The following is a 19925-nucleotide window of genomic DNA, read 5'->3' as shown; positions in this document are numbered from 1 at the left end:
TAGGAAGTCGTGGAAATCCTGACCCTGGAAGGGGGACCATTGTCAGACTTTACTTCCTCCGGCAGTCCAAAGATGGCAAAGATCTTCTCCAGGGTCGATTGAACATGTGTAAATGCTGTTGATGGTACCAACTCCACCACCAGTGGAGGAGTGTGGCTCACTGATTAGAGCGGCAGACCCTGATGCAGAGGTCTGGCCCGGGACCAGGGTTCAATTCCCGACGCGGCAGGGTCCTGAGCCCAAAATGTCCACGGACTCGATAATTCTCGCCTCGGTGCCTATTCTAATCATGGGGTTCCACGCTGTAACTCTGGGCAATAGTTGATTAATCTCCACTACGGCGGCCCACCCGCTGCGGGATGCCTGGCTTTCACCCTGGGGATACCCAGTAGGGGTTATCTCACAGGGAAAAGCCAGGACGGGTTCCCAAAGCAAGCGCCTTGATGCCTTCGGGTGATACGTGCGCTATATAAGTCGCAATACATACATACATACATACACCAGGAACTTAGACAAAGAGTCCATGACAACCATGGTATGCCGCCCGTCCAGGAAACTCCCAAAGTCGACTTTTGAAAGTTACCTGAGCGCGTCATAGTCGGTAGAAGACGCGCTCCCCGGCATGATCGGGATCGGCGGGATCTAGAACTACATTTCCCATGATCCCCCCGCACTGCTGATGATGTACTTCCGGGTCGCCTAGAAAAGGAGGAAGGACCTAGGAACCGGGTCGGAAATTCTTTGATGATTCCTTGGCAAGGAGGACTCCTTGCCTTCCCCCCTTCGATTTCAGCATTGGCATAGCGGAACTGCCTCCCGCTCTCTTTGGATCCATAGCCCGTGTTAAGATGCCATGAGGACCTTTGGTGTCGACTTCTTCTGATGCGGTAGGGGTGCCCTAAGTAAAAGTGTATAGCTAGGTGAATATTCAAAACAACAACATTTCTATATCTCTCTAGGACCAATGAACCCCCCTCCTCTAACACATATACAAACAGTGATAAATCTAGAAACACATATTTATTTTATTATTTTATATATGGTTCATGATCAAATTTACTTTTTAATTCATAAACATGTGTCTTTTTAAATTCATTGATTTCATATGAAACATTTGACAAAAATCATCATAAATAAACACAATCCATAAATATATACGCCAGACGTGAAGATAATGGAGGCAGTGAGGCAGGTGTAAACTACGCGCGTTTCAGCATACGTGCCTTCATCAGGTAGCCATCTATTGCACTGAAATCATTATTGTTTATTGGGACATTGTGCATTCAAATACTGCAAAATTTGATGCTCAACTATTAGTACAATGGATTAACATGTTTCGAAGTCTCATGAGTTGTAGCTCTGAAAAATGATGAAATGATAAAAAAGAGAGTTTCAGCTGGGCTATGTTGCGAATGGGTGCATTCCCCTTACAAATAGAGGTCCATGCATGCATCCCACATTCCACAACAGCGGGCGAAAAAACGTCACCGGCTGCAACGAGGTAGGGGTGCCCTGCACCATTTCAAGACGTTCTTCCTTGTGTTCCGGACCCCTGTTCTCCCCTGTGACTCCCGCGGTGTCCGGTGAATTCAAGACTTCTGTACTTTATCATTTCAAAGTCCCAATGGACTTCGCTAATATTGTGGTGATAGCGCTTTCCTGTTATTAGTTCGTATTTTCTTTGAGAACTAGGCTTTCAGCTCTCCTCAATGGATATTATCCAGAAACATTTCTACATGAACCTTTGAAGTTGTGTTTTGGCCGTGATAGACATATGGGTCATTGGTGGAACAGTGCAAAGGATTCAACTGTAAAATTGCTAGGAGACAAGCAAGGAATTATGTTCCTAGCTCTTTAGTAATCTGTTCCTATTACTTAATGTCTTTTACTGTTCCTCTGATTGCCGTTCTTTTGCGCCCTTGCCCTCTGTGCCCCCCGCTCCCCGATTCCGCCGCTACTCCCCTGCGGCCCGCACCCTCTTTCCTTCTGTGCCCCGTGCCCTCGCCCATTGGCTGCCACGCTCCCGCCTCCCAACTGCTCCTCCCTCCCACTTAGCCTCTTATGGAGGGCGCCGCATGGCAGTGAGTGTGACCTGACCTCTGATCACCCCCCACGCCGCACGGCTCCTCCTGGTTGCCCGTGACTGCCCCACTGCTGCTGCTGCGGAGGGTTCACCGCTGGTGTGCCCCTGGTACCTGTTTCGTTGGTACTGTATTGTCGCTCTGTATTGTTGCTCTGTTTTTTCCCCATACCTAGCTGTCTATTTTGTTTTACTGTTCCTCTGATTGCTGTTCCTTTATGACCTTGCCCTTTGTGCCCCCCTGCTCCCCGCTTCCCGCTGCTGCTCCCCTGCGGCTCCACCCCCTCTTTCCTTCTGTGCCCCGTTCCCTCGCCCATTGGCCGCCCCGCTCCCGCCTCCCAGCTGCTCCTCCCTCGCACTTCGCCTCTTATGGAGGGCGCCGTGCACAGCAGGAGTGCCGCTGGCCTGCCGAAGGTGAGCCAAAGGCAAGCCCGTCTGCGCCCGTCCGCGCCCAGCGCCAGAACCCCTGGACCCCGTGCCTCCGCAACATCAGACTGCACTACGACTCCAGCACCCTACACGCACTCAACACCGGACGAGACCACCCCTGCTACCAGGCCACCCCGAAGCGCACCCAAGGGCCCTTCGCCTGCCAGAACTGCAGATACACCAGTATCCGGCCCGCCAAACCATCAACCAGAGAACCCAACCACCTCCGATGCATCCTCCTTAACACCCGCTCTGCTCGCAAGCACGCCATCGAACTCTGGGACCTCCTAGACTCCACCGCCCCCGCCGTCGCCTTCCTGACGGAGACCTGGCTGAACGCCACCTCAGCACCAGACATCGCCGTAGCCATCCCACAGGGCTACAAGATCTCCCGCAGAGACCGCACCAATGGGTTGGAGGGGGAGTCGCCATCATCCACAAGGACACCCTCAGAGTCACGACCAACACCGACGACACCCTCACCACCGCCGAGAACATACACTTCCAGATCCACACCGACCCCAACACCACCCTCAGGGGACTCTCGTCTACAGACCACCCAGACCACGACCACAGTTCTGCGACACCATCGCCGACCTCGTCAGCACCCATGCCCTCGCCTCCACAGACTACAGCCTCCTCCGGGACCTGAACTTCCACCTCGAGAACAACAACAACGCCAACTCCACCGCCCTGATCGCCAACCTCGGACTTAAACAACTCGTAACGACACCCACCCATGCCGCTGGATACACACTGGATCCCATCTTCTCCACAAGCCCCCACGTCTCCTTCAACCACACCACCGAACCCCACTGGACCGACCACAGATGCGTCCACTTCACCTTCAGGAAACCCATCACACGCTACCGCACCCAACAGCTACCAAGCCGCTGCTGGGGCAAGGTCACCAAGGACCAACTGACTACAACCCTTGCCCTGAGACCACCTGCCGACCCAGACACCGCCGCGACCAACCTCAAACAATGGATCAACGACTGCGCCAACACCCTCGCCCCTCTCAAGACCTCCACTACTAACCACACCAACATGAAAGCCGCCTGGTTCACCGAAGACCTCCGGATCTCCAAGCGCACCTGTCGTAAGCTGGAGAAGAAATGGCTCCACGACCAAACACCAGACAGCCACACAGCCCACAAAAGCGCCACCCGCAGACACCACCAACTCATCAGGACCGCCTTCAAGGACCGCCTTCAAAGACCGGTTAGACAACAACGCACACAACACCAAAGAACTCTTCAGCATCGTGAAAGAACTCTCCAACCCCAGCTCCAACACCAACGACATCCCACCATCACAAGACCTGTGCGACTCCCTGGCCACCTTCTTCCATCGCAAGATCACCGACATCCACGACAGCTTCAACTCTGACACCCCCACACCCACCACCGAGTCCACCACCTCTGCGATCACCACCCGCACATGCAACCTGATCGCCTGGACTCACGTCAGCGACGAAGACACCATCAAAACCATGAACTCCATCCACTCCGGATCTCCATCCAACCCCTGCCCTCACCACGTCATCAACAAAGCCAGCACAACCATCGCACCCCACCTCCGGAAAACAATCAACAGCTCCTTTGAGACAGCAACCTTCCCAGTTAGCTGGAAGCACGCCGAGATCAACGCCCTTCAGAAGAAACCCAAGGCGGACCCCAAGGACCTCAAGAACTTCCGGCCCATCTCCCTGCTCCCGTTCCCGGCAAAAGTGACAGAGAAGATTGTCAACAAACAGCTGACCCGTTACCACGAAGACAACAACATCCTGGACCCATCCCAATGTGGCTTCCGCAGCAACCACAGCACCGAGACCGCCCTCATCGCCGCCACCGACGACATCAGGATCCTGGTGGACAAAGGAAAAACAGCCGCCCTTATCCTCCTGGACCTATCAGCGGCCTTCGACACAGTCTGACACCGCACCCTATCAGCGCGCCTCCATGACGCCGGAATTCAAGAGAAGGCCCTGGCCTGGACCCCATCCTTCCTCTCCGGCAGAAACCAGAGCGTCTGCCTCCCTCCCTTCCGCTCAAGAAGCACCAAGACCATCTGTGGCGTCCCACAGGGATCCTCCCTCAGCCCGACGCTGTTCAAAATCTACATGGCTCCACTCACCCACGTTGTACAACAACACAGCCTCAACACCATCTCCTATGCCGACGACACCCAGCTGATCATATCCCTCACCGAAGACCCCAACACTGCCAAAGCCAACCTCCACAGAGGAATGAAGGCCGTCGCCGACTGGATGAAGGACAGCAGACTGAAGCTGAATTCAGACAAAACGGAGGTCCTCATCCTCGGACCCACCCCATCAGCCTGGGACAACTCCTGCTGGAACCCACCGACCACGCACGCAACCTTGGCTTCATCCTCGACTCCTCCCTCTCCATGACCAAGCAAGTCAATGTCGTCTCCGCGTCCTGCTTCAACACCCTCCGAATGCTCTGCAGGATTTTCAAGTGGATCCCTCCCGACACGAGAAAAACCGTCACCCAGGCCCTCATCACCAACAGACTTGACTACGGAAACGCCCTCTACTCAGGAACAACAGACAAGCTCCTGAGATGACTACAACGAATCCAGAACGCCTCAGCATGACTGATCCTCGATGTCCCCCGGCGCAGCCACATCGCACCCCACCTGAGAGGCCTGCACTGGCTCCCAGTCAACAAGAGGATCATCTTCAAACTCCACATCCACGCACACAAAGCACTACACAACACCGGACCATCATACCTCAACAACCGTCTCAGTTTCCACACCCCCACCCGCAACCTCCGCTCTGCCACCCTCGCCCTCGCCACAGTTCCTCGTATCTGGAAAACCACCGCCGGCGGCAGTTCCTTCTCCTACCTCACCGCCAAGACCTGGAACGATCTCCCTGCCAGCCTATGACAGACCCAGGACCTGCTAGCCTTCAGAAGACTTCTCAAGACCTGGCTCTTCGATCAGTAGCAGCCCCCCCCCCAGCGCCTTGAGACCCTCACGGGTATGTAGCGCGCTTTATAAATGCTTGATTGATTGATGTCTGATTAATGTTTGGGTGCATTGTTTCTTGACTCTACTTAACAGGCGTTCTTGTGTGAGGTACGGAATACCCTCGGTCCCCTGTGATGCAGTTCAGAGTTCTAGAAGGATATTGTAGCATGGCCTAGATGTCTTTACAGCTACATGGTGTTGATAATCCTGATGAAGGCTGTTGTTTGAGTTATGATGTTTTATGTATCTTGTTACAGCAAACCCACATCGCGCATGAACAGACATTCGTATGAATTCTAGGAACTGAGCCTTATGTTATGTTAATTATTTTCTTTACAGGTATATTGTCCAGGTATCCACTTTCGGGGTTAATAACGGTTTACAAGTATACTTTGCGTGTTGAGAAAAGGAAACTGTGTCTTGATTATCTTTTCTTGTTTTCTCAGATCTCCCTCCCTGCTGTTCCCTTCCTTTCCTTCCCTCACTTGATCACCTCGCTGACCAGTGCCATTACGCCTCCTGGCTCGAGGCTATCAGTAGGTGGACTAATATTAGCTACAAGCCGATCCTGAGGATATACATCGTGACTTTAACACTGATTTTGGCCCAGGTTGTGTAGCACGGTTTTTCTGTGATCACGGGTGCTGGAGCGGGGTCTCTGCCAGTTATAGTGCAGGGATGACACTTCCTGACTTTTTTGTCCACCAGGTTGTCCATGCCAAGGAACCACACCTTTGCCTGGAGCAGGGCCTTTGTCTTGGTGGTGCCCTGATGACCTTGATGAGCCTGGGTAACCATCTGTTAGGGCATGTCTTTAGGCACCATGATCCTCTGCCCTCTTAGGGCCACTCCGGACATCACTGATGCTGGGTTTGTGTCGTACTCTCAATATTTGTTGCCTAGAATTCTGTTCTTCTGCAGTGGCTGTGTCACTTTAGAGTTGATTTTTGCTGGGTTGTGGGTCTTTGTGGGTCTTTGTACAGCCGTTTAACTCATAGTAGTATGTTCGTTGTTGTAGTTTTATTGGACTGAATGTTGTCATATTTGTTCTCTTTTGCATATCCCTGATAGTGTGCTGAATGTATTCATGTTTGAAATTGTGTGGGTGTGCTGTTCTGCTATCGTGACTGGGAGTTTGGTTTGCGGGAGTTGTATAGACTTGGCATCTGCTACAAACTCTTATTCTGTACTTGATTGCAACAGATGCTAATTTGAGTTGTGGTTAAGTTTGTCAAAGATCTTTTTTTGCTGATACAGTGCAAGCTTTTGAACCCATTTTTCAAGACTTGCTTAATGGGACTCAAATTATTTCCTAAAAACAGGATGTGTCTCTTCTCACATGTGATGCAATTAGCACCCACAGTGGGAAGTGAAGTGACTACCCCATGCTTCCACTGTTGCAAACAGCATGTGACAGGCGTGGATCCGCTGTCGTCAACTGGACAGACACTACCACAGCCTCTCAAGTAGCTACACCCTGCCTCTTCCTTATGAGATGTGCGTGGGAGACTGAATAGGGTTTTTCATGAGTGTTTAGGTCTGTAGAACCTATTACTCGCTTGTCATCATTTTTAGACCATAATACGTCCAAATGAGAGGGTTTAGCCAAACCTGTACCCTCTAACATCCAACTCCAAAGTCACTGTTAGCCAGGCCTTTAAGTGGGATGAAAAAACTGGAGGGTCTCTCAAATGGGGGTGGCTTAAAAACACATACGCTAAAAATCTGGGCCTAACATAGAGTGCCGCCTGATTTGTATTTTGCTGTTCTGGTCATTGCATCCAAATATATGGTACAAGTAACATCATACTTACAACAAGTCGGGTCTATTGGCTTTGTCAATGGTTGTTAGTTGAATAAGATAAATAAGCAGCAACTATGGCCTGTATATTATATTGAAAAAGCTTCCAGTTGAAGCCCTTGTGACACCACAACATGTTGCTGCTCCTGAGTTTCAAAAAGAGAATGGAAATCCAGAGAGAAAATGACTCTCTTTAAAGTATTTCCCTTCTCCTACAACCTCACCTGGCATGAGGTCATACCGTAACTTCTCCACTAGTGGGAAGTGAGCAGTGATCTGCCTGCTGTCACTGCAGTCTGGAAAAAATGGACCACCTGGGCACAAAACAGAGCCTGATAGAGACCCGTTTCGAGGCCCCCCTTTAAAAAACTACCGGTGCTCAGACCATATGAGACCCAGCCCACTTAAAGCCCTGTCGTTAGCTCTATAGGTCGGGCCTTCTGGCCAGGCCAGAAGTTGGGGGCGCGGACCCAAGCAGACTGTGGGTCATATATCCGGGTTTACATGATTAATCACTTTTTAAACATATCTCTTACCCCCTTTCACATTAGGATCCCCGTGTTAATAAATAAAGCATGTTTATATTATAATTAGGGCTCCCGATTATATGGTATTTCTTTTTGTGACATTTCCATCTGTATTTATCCATATTTACTTTGGGTTTTGTGAAAAAATAAAGCGGAAACTGGTATATCTCCACATTTATTTAACCAATAAATATGGAGTCATGCTTGAATGTCTGCCAGGTTTCAGTAACATGAACACCCGCAAAAGATAAATCAATGCAATCATATGGAATTATGCACATTTCAGCCTTGTGCATATTTACTGCTGTTTAAGCCTCTTTACTAACATTCCATTCTTTTTTTAACCCTATCAGTCCACACAGTTATTGTCCTGACAGTCACAGCAAAGTGTATTTAGAATCACTCACAAAGCACCCAATTTCCGTTTTTATCCGCATTTAAAAATAAATACAGACAAGAAAATAAATGGTTTTCTGTCTGTATTTATCTGCAAAAATCAGAAAACAGGTGGCCTTAATTATAATACGGTTATATTTTGCTTCATGTTGACATCATTTATTGTCTTCAGGTTTTCGTTCCTGTTATCCAGGATGAAACGACTTTCCATTGCCCATTTTAACCAATGCAAGAAAGAGGCATCCATTTGATTGGAGACCGGGAAAACAATATGAAAGTTGAGAGAGATTCATGATCAGGCCAGCGTGGCGGGGAAGCCCTGAATCCAATTGTAAACATCTGTAAATGATGTATCTGCTTCTCATGAAATCAGAGCACACCTTTCATCAGAGAGGTATACAGAGGAAACATCTAAATATTTTCCACCTTCCCTGAAAGTGTATTTCTTGAGAGATTGGCTAGAAATTTGATCTTTTCTACAGGTCACTTTTGGACTCTGTTCCTTCATTTGCCCACTTTTAATTTAAAATATTCCAGCCAACCTCACAACCAGTTAGAACACAAAGATGATAAGGCGTATGCTGCATTCTGTCCCTAACCCATCACTTTCATATTCAATTCCCCATTTCCTTTTGGGCAGAGTAGGACAGGAGTGTGGGGTTCCATGATCAGTATTGTGTATCCTTATTTGAACTTAGGTTTGTCTGAACACCTGTGGTACCTAATGGCTCTTGGATGAAGAGAGAAAATAATAATTATATAGCAGTGTTCTCCTACTTATTTATTTGTTTATTGATTTGAGAGATTTATATAGCGCTGGCCAGACCCGAGGGTATCGGAGCACTTTACAACATATGAGTCTGGAAATCACATAAACGCATTAGCCTTGAGGAAAACATAATAGCGTGGTAGTATAAATAATGGTATAATGGATCCTGGGGCTTAAGTTAGGTATGGGTATGCTGTACCACCTTGAAGCAAGGAGGTCATATGGAGTCATAGCAGTGTGCACATTGGCTCAAGCCAGCCCCCTTTATGGGTGTGGGGGTGAGGTAGGTGTCCGGTGGCTTGGCGGAGGTAGATGACTTGATGGCAGAAAATCTGGCATCTGTTGGGTTCCGGCTAGTGTGCTCCATCGCCAGCTATCGATACATGGGTGGACGATTGAGAAAGAGGAATTTGACCAGCATTTTACATTTTGGAAAGGATGGGGTAGTTCTGATGTGGACTGGGATGGAATTCCAGATGTTGGGCGCGCTTCCAGAAAAGGAGCGGGCTGCTTTTTTTTGTTTACGGGTTTTCGGCAGGATGGGGAGAAGCGTGTTGGAGCTCCTGAGGGTCCTAGTCTGGCCGGCCTTCTTAAGTTTAGAGGCCAGGTAGGCTGGTTTCCCGGTGTGAAGAGCTTTGTGCGTGGGGCAAGCAGTTCTGAAATTGGCACGCATTTCAACTGGGAGCCATTTTAGCTCTTTGAGTGCTGGAGATATGTGATCGTATTTCTTTGCTCCTGTGATCATTCTGGCTGCTGTATTGAGTGTCGTTCTGAGGGGAGCTAAGTGGCATTTAGCTGTACCTGTGAGGGCTGCATTACCGTAGTCTAGTCTGGATAGCGCTGGTGCTTGAGTAGCTTGCTTGAAGTCCTTAGGCGGGATATAGGGTTTTATTTTGATGAGTAGTTTCAAATTGAGGAAGGGGATTTTTGCAGAGATTTTGATGTGCTTGATCATGTCAAGTTTTGAATCGAGGGTGATTCCCAGCGATTTTACCGAGTCAGCCATGCTGATATTGCAGTTGAGGGCATCAATGGCTTTCAGCCATTCTGTGATTTGGGGGTTCTCTTTTTTGTTAGAGATGAGTAGGAATTCCGTTTGGTCTTGGTTGAGTTTTAAGTGATTGAGGGATAGCCAATTTTGGACTTCTCTAAGAGTGTCGTTAAGTCTTTGGATGTTCTCGATGGAGGAAATTTCGAGATAGATCTGGGTGTCATCTGCATATAGGTGGAAGAGGATTTTGGTGTTTTTGAGTATAGTGGTGAGGGGTTCCATGTAGATGTTGAAAAGTTGAGGGGAAAGAACTGATCCTTGAGGGACACCTCTGCTGACGGGGTGTAGTTCCGACTAGAGGTTTTTGATTTTTATGCTTTGTGTGCGGTTCTTGAGAAAAGAGGAGAACCACTGTACGATTGTCTCTTCTGCACCTAGCCTATTTTGGAGTACTTTGATGAGTAGCTTGTGGTCAAGCGTGTCAAAGGCTGCCGATAGGTCTAGGAGTATGAGTAGACAGCATCGATCTGTGTCTGGGGACTTGTGGACGTCATCTATGATGTTAAAGATTGCTATCTCGGTACTGCAACCTTGTCGGAAGCCCAATTGGTGGGGGTCCAGGAGGTTGATGTTGTCCATGTTGTCAATGTGTTGGGTCAATTATAGGAGAACACATCTTTCCAGGATTTTAGTTAGGAGAGGAAGATTTGAAACGGGTCTGAAGTTATTCAAATCATTAGTGTCCCAGCCCGTTTTTTTTAAAAGTGGTGTTACTTGGCTGACTTTGAGGCAGTCTGGAATGGATCCGGTTCTCAGGGAGCAGTTTATAATTTTGCTCCAGAGCGGGGCTAAGGAGAGTTTACGTTTTTTAGCCAGTTGAGTGGGTATAGGATTGAGGGTGTGGGAAGAGGGTTAAGAGGTGGAGATTAGTTTAACTATTATCGATTCAGAGATGTGGTTAAAGGTTTTCCAGAGCATTGGAGGGTGGTTACATACAATATCATATGTCCTTGAGGACAGGCTCATGTGAGTGGTACTGCGGTTGACATCCAAGGAGAGTTCGATCTTGGTGATTTGTCGTTGAAGAAGTTGGCGAAGTTATCACACCGGTCTTTGGAGGCGAACATCAAGGAAGGGGGGGCTTGGAAGTCTGTTGTCTGATGAAGTTGAAAAGTTCCTTGGGCCTGTTTTTGCGTTGTTGAGAGCTAAGCAGAAGGAGGAGTTTTTTCCGTTAATTATGTGTTTTTTGTACTTCCTGCGAGTTGATTTGAGTTGTTCGCGGAGGATTGAGGTTGGGATGTTCTGCCAGCGTCTTTCTGTGACCCTGAGGTGTCTCCTTTTAGAGTTTATGTCCGTGTTGAACCAGGATCTGGACGGAATGTTTCTGGCTCTTTTTAGTTTCAGGCGGGCTAGTTGGTCCAGAAATGAAGTCATAGTTGTGTTATAGTGAAAGGTGAGTTCTGTTGTGGAGAGCTCAACCGTAGAGCTGGGAAGGAGAGATCTCAGCTAGGGGGATCTGAGTGAGGTTTCTTGTCCATTTGGGGGGATCCAGCGTGGGGGGTTTGCATAGGATTGGTTGGCTGATGCAGAATAAGATGAGGTGGTAATCCGACCAGTCAACAGGCAAGATGCGATCGATACGGATTGTGTCGCGTTGAGCAATAATGGCATCCAGGATGGATCCTTTGTTGTGTGTTTCTTCAGAGCAGTGTTGGATAAGGTTGTTGTTGATTAGGAGATCATTTAGGGATTGGATTAGCGGGTTGTTTTCTTCCTTCCAGTGTAGGTTGAGGTCGCCTAGGATTAAATAGTTTGAGTCTCGGAGAGAGAGCAGTAGGTGATCAGATCTAACAGGTGTTCCCCGAATGCTGTGGTGTTGCTAGGCGGATGGTAGATGAGGTGGCAGAGTAGAGATTTTTTGTCTTTTGTCTTAATGTTGGCGGTTAGGCATTTAAATGTGTTGTATTTGAAGGTGTCTGTTTCTGTCACGTCGATGATGACCTTGTGCAGGATTGCTATGCCCCCTCCTCGTTGATCCCTTCTGTCTTTGTTGATAAGTGCATATCCCAGGGGCATAAGCATGTCTAGGCTTGGGGACGAGAATTCGTTTAGCTAGGTTTCGGTGAGGAAGGTGATGTCTATGTCATGGGTGAGGATTGTTTTCCGCTAGCTCAGTTGCATGTTTGATGGCTGACCTGCAGTTGATGAGCATGCATTTGGTGAAGGTCTCCTCATTTTTGTGTTTCTTGATTAGGGGATCCCTGGGAATATTGGTGAGGAAAGCATGGGGTCTGAGTGTCTTGGGGTGATGGTCTCTTCTGAGTCCCTTGATGCCCATGATCTTGGATTCTGGGGTGACAGATGTTTGAGCGTCATAGGAGATGGCAAGCTCCATCACTTCACTTGGTGACATATCCACAGTTGCTCTTTTGGGTCTCTCTGGTGAAAGGACAAGCGGGAGTCGAGAGGGGTAGTTGGCTTGGTTCTCTGAGTGTGGAGCGGCTTAGTAAGATTGCGTTGAGACCTAGTATTACAGCTTCTATCTGGCTTTCCAGCAAAGCGATACGTTGTGATGTTTCCCCGATGGGGGGGGGGGGGTGAGGGTGGTTGGTGCTGGGTCATCCCATGGGGAAGACAGCTTGTTGTTGGTATATTCCCTTTTGGCGTTCGTGATGTCAGTGTTGACTTTGTGTGAGGCCGTGGGCAGGGTGAGTTGGGGGTCGGATGCTGGATCCCTCGTACTCTTGAGCGTGGGGAGATTGGGGGCATTAGTAGTTGGTTGGGTGCGGTGAAATCGGGAGGGAGGGTGAAGGTGGCAATTGAGCGGGGGAGGGGGGCGTCCTTGGCATCATACCTCCTGTGTGTGTTGGCGAGAAAGAGTGTATTGTACATGTTTTGTGCGAGGTGGGCGATGGGGAGGTTCTTCAAGGGGGAGAGGATGACGGGGTTGGCGGAGGGAGTGGGATTAGTTTGGGGGGTCTTTTCCTGAGTTAGTCTGTCCAGGGATGGGGAGTAGGTTGGGAGTGTGTGGTGTGGGTGCAAGGGGGCGTTCCGTAATGCGGGGAAGAGTGTGTCAAATGCTTCTAGGTTGTCATTGTTGGCTTGAACCAAAACTGTGCTGTTGTGGTAGATGGTTGCAGAGATGTTGCCCTTACGTATAGTATGGTTGTGTATAGAAAACATTAGCTTGCAACTGAATTGAGTGATGGTTGATTTGGTTATGTGGAGCTGTGATCTGAGAATGGAATTCCATTTTTTTCGTCTTACTGTATGAAAAATGAGGTCCATTTTCAGTTGACCCTTGGAGGTGCAGTGAAAAATTTCCACAACTAGTGTTTCTGGGTGCTGACGAATCAGTCTGTGTTTCAGGTTTCTTTTCGCTTTTGCGGAGAGGTTGTGGGGGAAGCTGATGTAGAATGAATTTGGGCCATGGGGTTTTAGGTGTGTTGGTGTGGAGTGGCTGGTGGGGATTGTGGTGGTGGATGTCATTATGTGTTGCTATGGCATGGCAGTTAACCATGAAGATTGAAGCATCTGACAGCTAAAATATAAAAATTGTTTCCATTTAGGTCCTGATCATAAATAGATTGGGGTGAGGTGCTTACCTGACACAGTAAATTCTCAGTATCCCACAGTGAGATATTTACAGTTATTTACCATGTATAGTAAATACCCCTTATTCCGAGTTGTTCACATGGAATGGGGAGTAACATGCTCAATTGAAATATAACGCATGAATCCTGCATGTTTTGCATTTTTCTGGTCCAATTGCACTTGATACAATTTGGTAGGTATGACATGCCAAACTCTGCCAGGGAAAACACGTAGGGTACGAGAATTACAACACAGTTTTGGATTCTGATCCCTGCGTAAAGTAGTGTTAGCCGAAGGGTAAAAATGAAATCCCTGGTTGGCAACCAGGGCCTTTGAATTTACATCTGGCATTCAATGAGAAGTATGAATTCCAAAGGATCTGTCCTTATGCGACCTAAAAGTTTAAATTAATGATGTCTTTTTTAGCATAAATATTCTTGTTTTCAATATCTGTTGTCAAAATCTGAAAACAAAGTATAGAAGGTGGTATATATTTTACCAAATTAATTGGAACGATCTAAACATTGATAAATTCAATTAGTAACCTGTATGGAATGTTGAGATCGGGCTAGCCCATGGGTACTCATAGTACGACCCGCGGGCCGGCAGCGGCCCGGCAAGCCTTCCCTGGCGGCCCGCGGACCACGAGACATCGTGCCCGCATTTTAACAGAAAATTTTCAGAGTGTCTGCAAACACTGCGGGTTGCAGAGACACTCGGAGAGACTCTGCTGCTCTGTGGGGGCCGGGCGATTAATTCCAGCGAGGCCAGAGTGGAGCTGCAGGGGCGCTAAGAGGAGGTGAAACACAGCAAAGCCCCATTAACATGCAATTGGTCTTTTTAAAGACCTGTGAAGTGCTCAGGTGCGGCTGTGTGTCTGTGCGCGCTGGGGTAGCTGTCTCAGCCCGGTGACAAACAGGCAGGGTGAGATGAGAGAGGGTGACAGAGGGAGGTAGAGGGACAGAGACAGAGGGAGGGAGGGAAAGGGGATCTAGAAATGGAGACAGAGAAAGATAGACAGACAGAGGGAGGAGGGTGACAGAGGGAGACAGACGGAGTGAGGGAAATGAGTGAGGGAGATGGAGTGAGGGGAGATGGAGTGAGGGAAGGGGAGTGAGGGAATGGAAGGGGAGTGAGGGAAGGGAGTGAGGGAAGGGAAGGGGGGTGAGGGAAGGGAGTGAGGGAAGGGAAGGGGAGTGAGGAAAAGGGAGTGAGGGAGGGAGTGAGGGAAGGGAGTGAGGGAAGGGAAGGGGAGTGAGGAAAAGGGAGTGAGGGGGGTGAGGGAAGGGAGTGAGGGAGGGAGGGAGGGAGGGAGTGAGGGAGGGGATGAGGGAAGGAGAGTGAGGGAGAGAGAGGGGGAAGAGGGGGAAGGGGAGGGAGGGAGGGAGTGAGGGAAGGGGGTGAGGGAGTGAGGGAAGAAGAGTGAGGGAGGGAATGAGGGAAGGGGAGTGAGGGAAGGGGAGTGAGGGAAGGGAAGTGAGGGAGGGAGAGAGGGAAGGGGAGTTAGGGTGAGGGAAGGGGAGTGAGGGAGAGAGAGGGGGAAGAGGGGGAAGGGGAGTGAGGGAGAGGTAAGGGGAGTGAGGGAGGGGGTGAGGTTAGGGGTGACGGAAGGGGAGTGAGGGAGGGAGGGAAGGGGGTGAGGGAGTGAGGGAAGGGGAGTGAGGGAAGAGGAGTGAGGGTGGAGAGAGGGAAGGGGGTGAGGGAGAGGGAAAGAGAGTGAGGGTGAGGGAGGGAAGGAGAGGAAAGGGGAGGGAGAGGGAGGGAGAAGGAAGGAGAGGGAGGGAGGGAGGGAGAGAGAAGGAGAGGGAAGGAGAGGGAGGGAGAGGGAGGGAGATGGAAGGAGAGGGAAGGTTGAGAGGGAGAGGGAGTGAGACAGTCAGAGTGAGTGAGACATTGGGAGACAGGGAGATAGAGGGATGGAGGGAGGCATATATACATATATATATATATATATGTCTTATCTTTAAAAGATGCGCTATTTGCACACTTTCCTATAGTAACATCATTAGTAGCTAAGTTATGAGGTCGATACAATGGGACAGTAAGGTATTTCACCGATATTATTTCCCATATTTTTTAACTAATTAACTAATGGTACAAAATCCCCCATTGAGGTCTAACATCCAACTTTGCTATAGCACTTTATTCTCTCCTTTACCAATACTGTATACAGTACATGGGCATTTAGAGCATATGGGCTCCATATCGTTTCCATTTAGAGCATGTGCGACTAAATAAACTGTAAAAATAACAGGTCCCGTATTATGATGAAAATCAGTAGCTGCTTTGCACTTAAAATAACAAACTACATCATTTGAATTTTGGATTTTAGTAGAAACACATATAATTTTGTTGCTCAAATCACTATCACTATCTACTTATGACAAAGGTTTTTTAACACTCACACATTGAATTACAACTGTGTTCTCTTTTTTAACAAAAGATTGTCAAACTCCAAACATAAAATGTATCGAACTTGACAATATGATGAAACAGTTTGTGTAGTTTCGAGATGTTATAAACTCTACTATTTCTATGCCATTTGTAGGCTTAGATATCATGTGATGAATGTATTTAAACCAATGTCTTGTGATTAGCTGTGTCATGTGATCAAGCGCTCTGGGAAGCGCGAAACGCGTCGTGATGGCAGGGAACACCGAAGCTAAATAAATCACCTTTTTGCACTGAATTTGGGTTCGTGTCCGTACTTGCAGCCTGGAGGAAGCCTGTGCTGTGCCGGGTTATTCTTGGAATATATATATATATATATATATATTCACTGAAAAAACCATAGGTTATAGACCATATATAGTTAGGAAATAGCATTTAGAAAACCTTATTTTACTCACACAAAACCATTGAAATTCCATATATAGTTAGTTGCACTAACTATATATCGCGCACCTGCAATCCACTGCTGATGATGTCACATATTACATCATTCATGACATGGTCAGTGACATCACTGATGACATCACTGATGACATCTCAAATGACATCACTGATGACATCACTGATGACATCTCATTTGACATTACTGATCACATCACTGATGACATCATTCATGTGATGATACAATGAACCTCTTCAGACTCTAATATAACCTTAGATACACTCAGTGTAAACAGACACTCACAGACTGTCACTCATCCATGGAGTTACTCACACACCTAGTCAGTCTTGCAAAGAATCAATCACACCTCGATTTCCTCAACTATATAGTTATACACACCTTACTTATTGGAACATATAATAACACATATTTACTCTGTTATACAATCCCTGATACAAGTTCACAATAATCCATACAGCCACTCACACATTCACTGGCTCTTATGCACAGTTATTTATATATGTCAACTATCACATGTACTGTGTTTTACATATGTACTTACTTTGACATGTAGCACTGAGATATCCATTCACTCACCAATACACTCATGCACACAGTCAACCGCCCATACAGATGTTTCCACATGCACTTTTGAACCCATACATCTAGTGAATCAACTGCTCACACATCTATGCACAGAGTCATACACCTCCCAGACACCCACACACACACTCAGTCTCCCATACAAATACTTGGGCAACTAATCAATAACCCATATAGTTAGTCATATAGCTAATGATCAACACATGCATCAGATTACAAAACAACAGACACAATGATGCACAATTTAAAACAGTTTAGTCACTAACCCATGCACTCAGTGAGACACATTTAATCACTCACTTATACAGTCAGTCATGCACCTACTAAATCCTTCATCCAGACACTTATACATCCACTCATTCTTCAATATGTAAGACATATTTTAACTTTACAGAAGCATACAGTCACTGGATGTTGTCATCAGTGATGTCATCAGTGATGTCATTTGAGATGTCATCAGTGATGTCATCAGTGATGTCACTGACCATGTCATGAATGATGTAATATGTGACATCATCAGCAGTGGATTGCAGGTGCGCGATATATAGTTAGTGCAACTAACTATATATGGAATTTCAATGGTTTTGTGTGAGTAAAATAAGGTTTTCTAAATGCTATTTCCTAACTATATATGGTCTATAACCTATGGTTTTTTCAGTGAATTTTCAAGGTTTTGTAAATGCTAATTCCTAACTATATATGGTCTATAACCTATGGTTTTTTCTGTGAATTTCATTGGTTTTTTAACAGCTAATATCTGTAGCTGTAAAATGTATTCTTCTTTAAATCCAAAAATATATTTTATATGTTTATGAATAATTTTTTTTTTAAATATTTTTTTTTCTTCGTTCCCGCTTCGCGAATCGGGAAGCTTCCCGTTAGCTGACCTTGATGCCGCGAAATAGACCGCGAGCCGGTAAACGTTTCTTTACCGCAAGTGCCGCGTTAGAAAACAACATCGTGACGCCTCCCGTCCGCATGACGTTCCACGTTGTCGCTTGATACGTCATATGACGTGCTACGTTAGCAAACTGGTACGCGAAGCGAGTGCCAAAGCGCAGGTTTCTGGAAGCAAACCGGGAGGCCCTGCAAAGCGCTTAACGTAAACACAGCAAGTCATGTGACTTGGTAATAACACTTTTCATTGGTTCATTTCACTTTTGGTTTCCTAATGATGTAAGACTAGGTCATATAATCTAAAATGAACACTTTTGATTGGTTGAGAACTCTTGTTTTTCCCAAATGATGAAAATCCCTCCTTCTTTCCTCACTCTGACTTTCATCATTGTGAGAGAAAGACCCTTTGTGATCACTGAGCAATGGCTTCTTTAGTAGCTTCAGCTGGTGCTTCCCCACCACCTCCACCACATCCAAGGAAGAGTGGACCACCTGCTCAAGTTGTAATTCAACAAGAAGAAGAAGAAGAGGAACAGGAGGACGAGCACGAAGAGAGGCAGTTTTTGCCTGAGCAGCCCAAGACGTCTCACCGGAAAGAAAACTTCATTTGGCAATTTTTTAAAATTCCCAAAGGTCAGAAAAAAGTAAATGCAAGATACGTAACTTGCCTTATATGTCAAGATAGACTGTCCAGAGGGACCGACAAAAAATACAGTTTCGGAAACTACACAATGCATCGCCATATGACTAGGTGGCATCCTAACAACTACAGTGCTGCACAGTTTCGGAACGACCTAGATAATCTCCCTATTATGGCCAGAAGATCTGTTGTACCGGAAGTAACGGGACCAGAGGGCAGGGAGATGGTGCCAAATATACAAATGAGATTTGGTGAAGTAAAACACACCTGCGTATTTTGCGATGGATTCATTTCCTACGGAGAAAGAAGCATCACTCTGATCAACAGAGCTATTGACTATCATATGCAAGTTTGTCCGAAACGCCCAAAATAATAAATACTTCTTTTTTTTGTTTTGTTGCTCCTGTTGAGCCCTTTACAATGAATCGTTTTCATTGCCCCCTCCAAGAAAAACCCAAAAAAATATAAAACTGTTCCGAAAAATTCAAAAACAGTAAAAAAATGTTCAGAAAAAAAAAAAAAAAAGTTCTTTTCAGAACTACCTCCCCGTTATTAAAAAATTGGTACAATATTTGGAACTGTGCCAACCTCTATTTCTCTTAGTTCGCTTCCTAGTTCGCTCGCTGGTACGCGAACTGGAAGCGAACCAAAAACAGTAAGTATAAGGGAAGGAAACACACACTTATGTTAAAAGAAAGACAGCTATAGGGGAGTAAACTAGAGATACTATTACCCATAATCCACTACTGATGATGTCACATATTACATCATTCATGACATGCTCAGTGACATCATCAGCAGAGGATTGCGGGTTTTTTGGCAACATGCCTTATCCACGGTTTAATAACGCTGCCTTTTGCTTTATATAAGTTTTCAAATTGTATGAAATATATACCAATAGGTCTTTATGAACCTTTAGGTAGTGCTTTTGTTCATGAGGTCTGGTCGCTTCCATACACATACAGATGTTTCAAAGATGATCAAGAAGTTTATCTGAATGGAGAGGAATGCACTGAGACGCCAGATCATTCACTAATGTGTAGGCACATACAGTTACACGATTCATGCAACAAACACCGACCAAATATGGCTTGCGTGTTGCAAGGCACGCCAGTTCCTGCTATCATCCCCACGTTCAAGTTGTTGGAAAATGGTAGTTATTTGATGCTCAATAATGAAGATTGTTCTGAGTTAATTAAAAAGTATTCCTTTTATCGTAACAGTAAGTGAACGGGTTATTTGCTGCAGAAATGTTCTATTTCCTCCCACACATGAACATAGGGAGTTTTCAATCTGGCCACAAATACCAACCTTGGGACACGTTTCAACGGCATGACAAGAATAAGAGCTCTTTTGTCT

The sequence above is a fragment of the Lissotriton helveticus genome, chromosome 12 (assembly GCF_964261635.1).
Source record: "Lissotriton helveticus chromosome 12, aLisHel1.1, whole genome shotgun sequence".
NCBI lineage: Eukaryota > Metazoa > Chordata > Amphibia > Caudata > Salamandridae > Lissotriton > Lissotriton helveticus.
The sequence above is the reverse complement of the archived record's forward strand: the minus strand, read 5'-3'. Positions refer to the sequence as shown.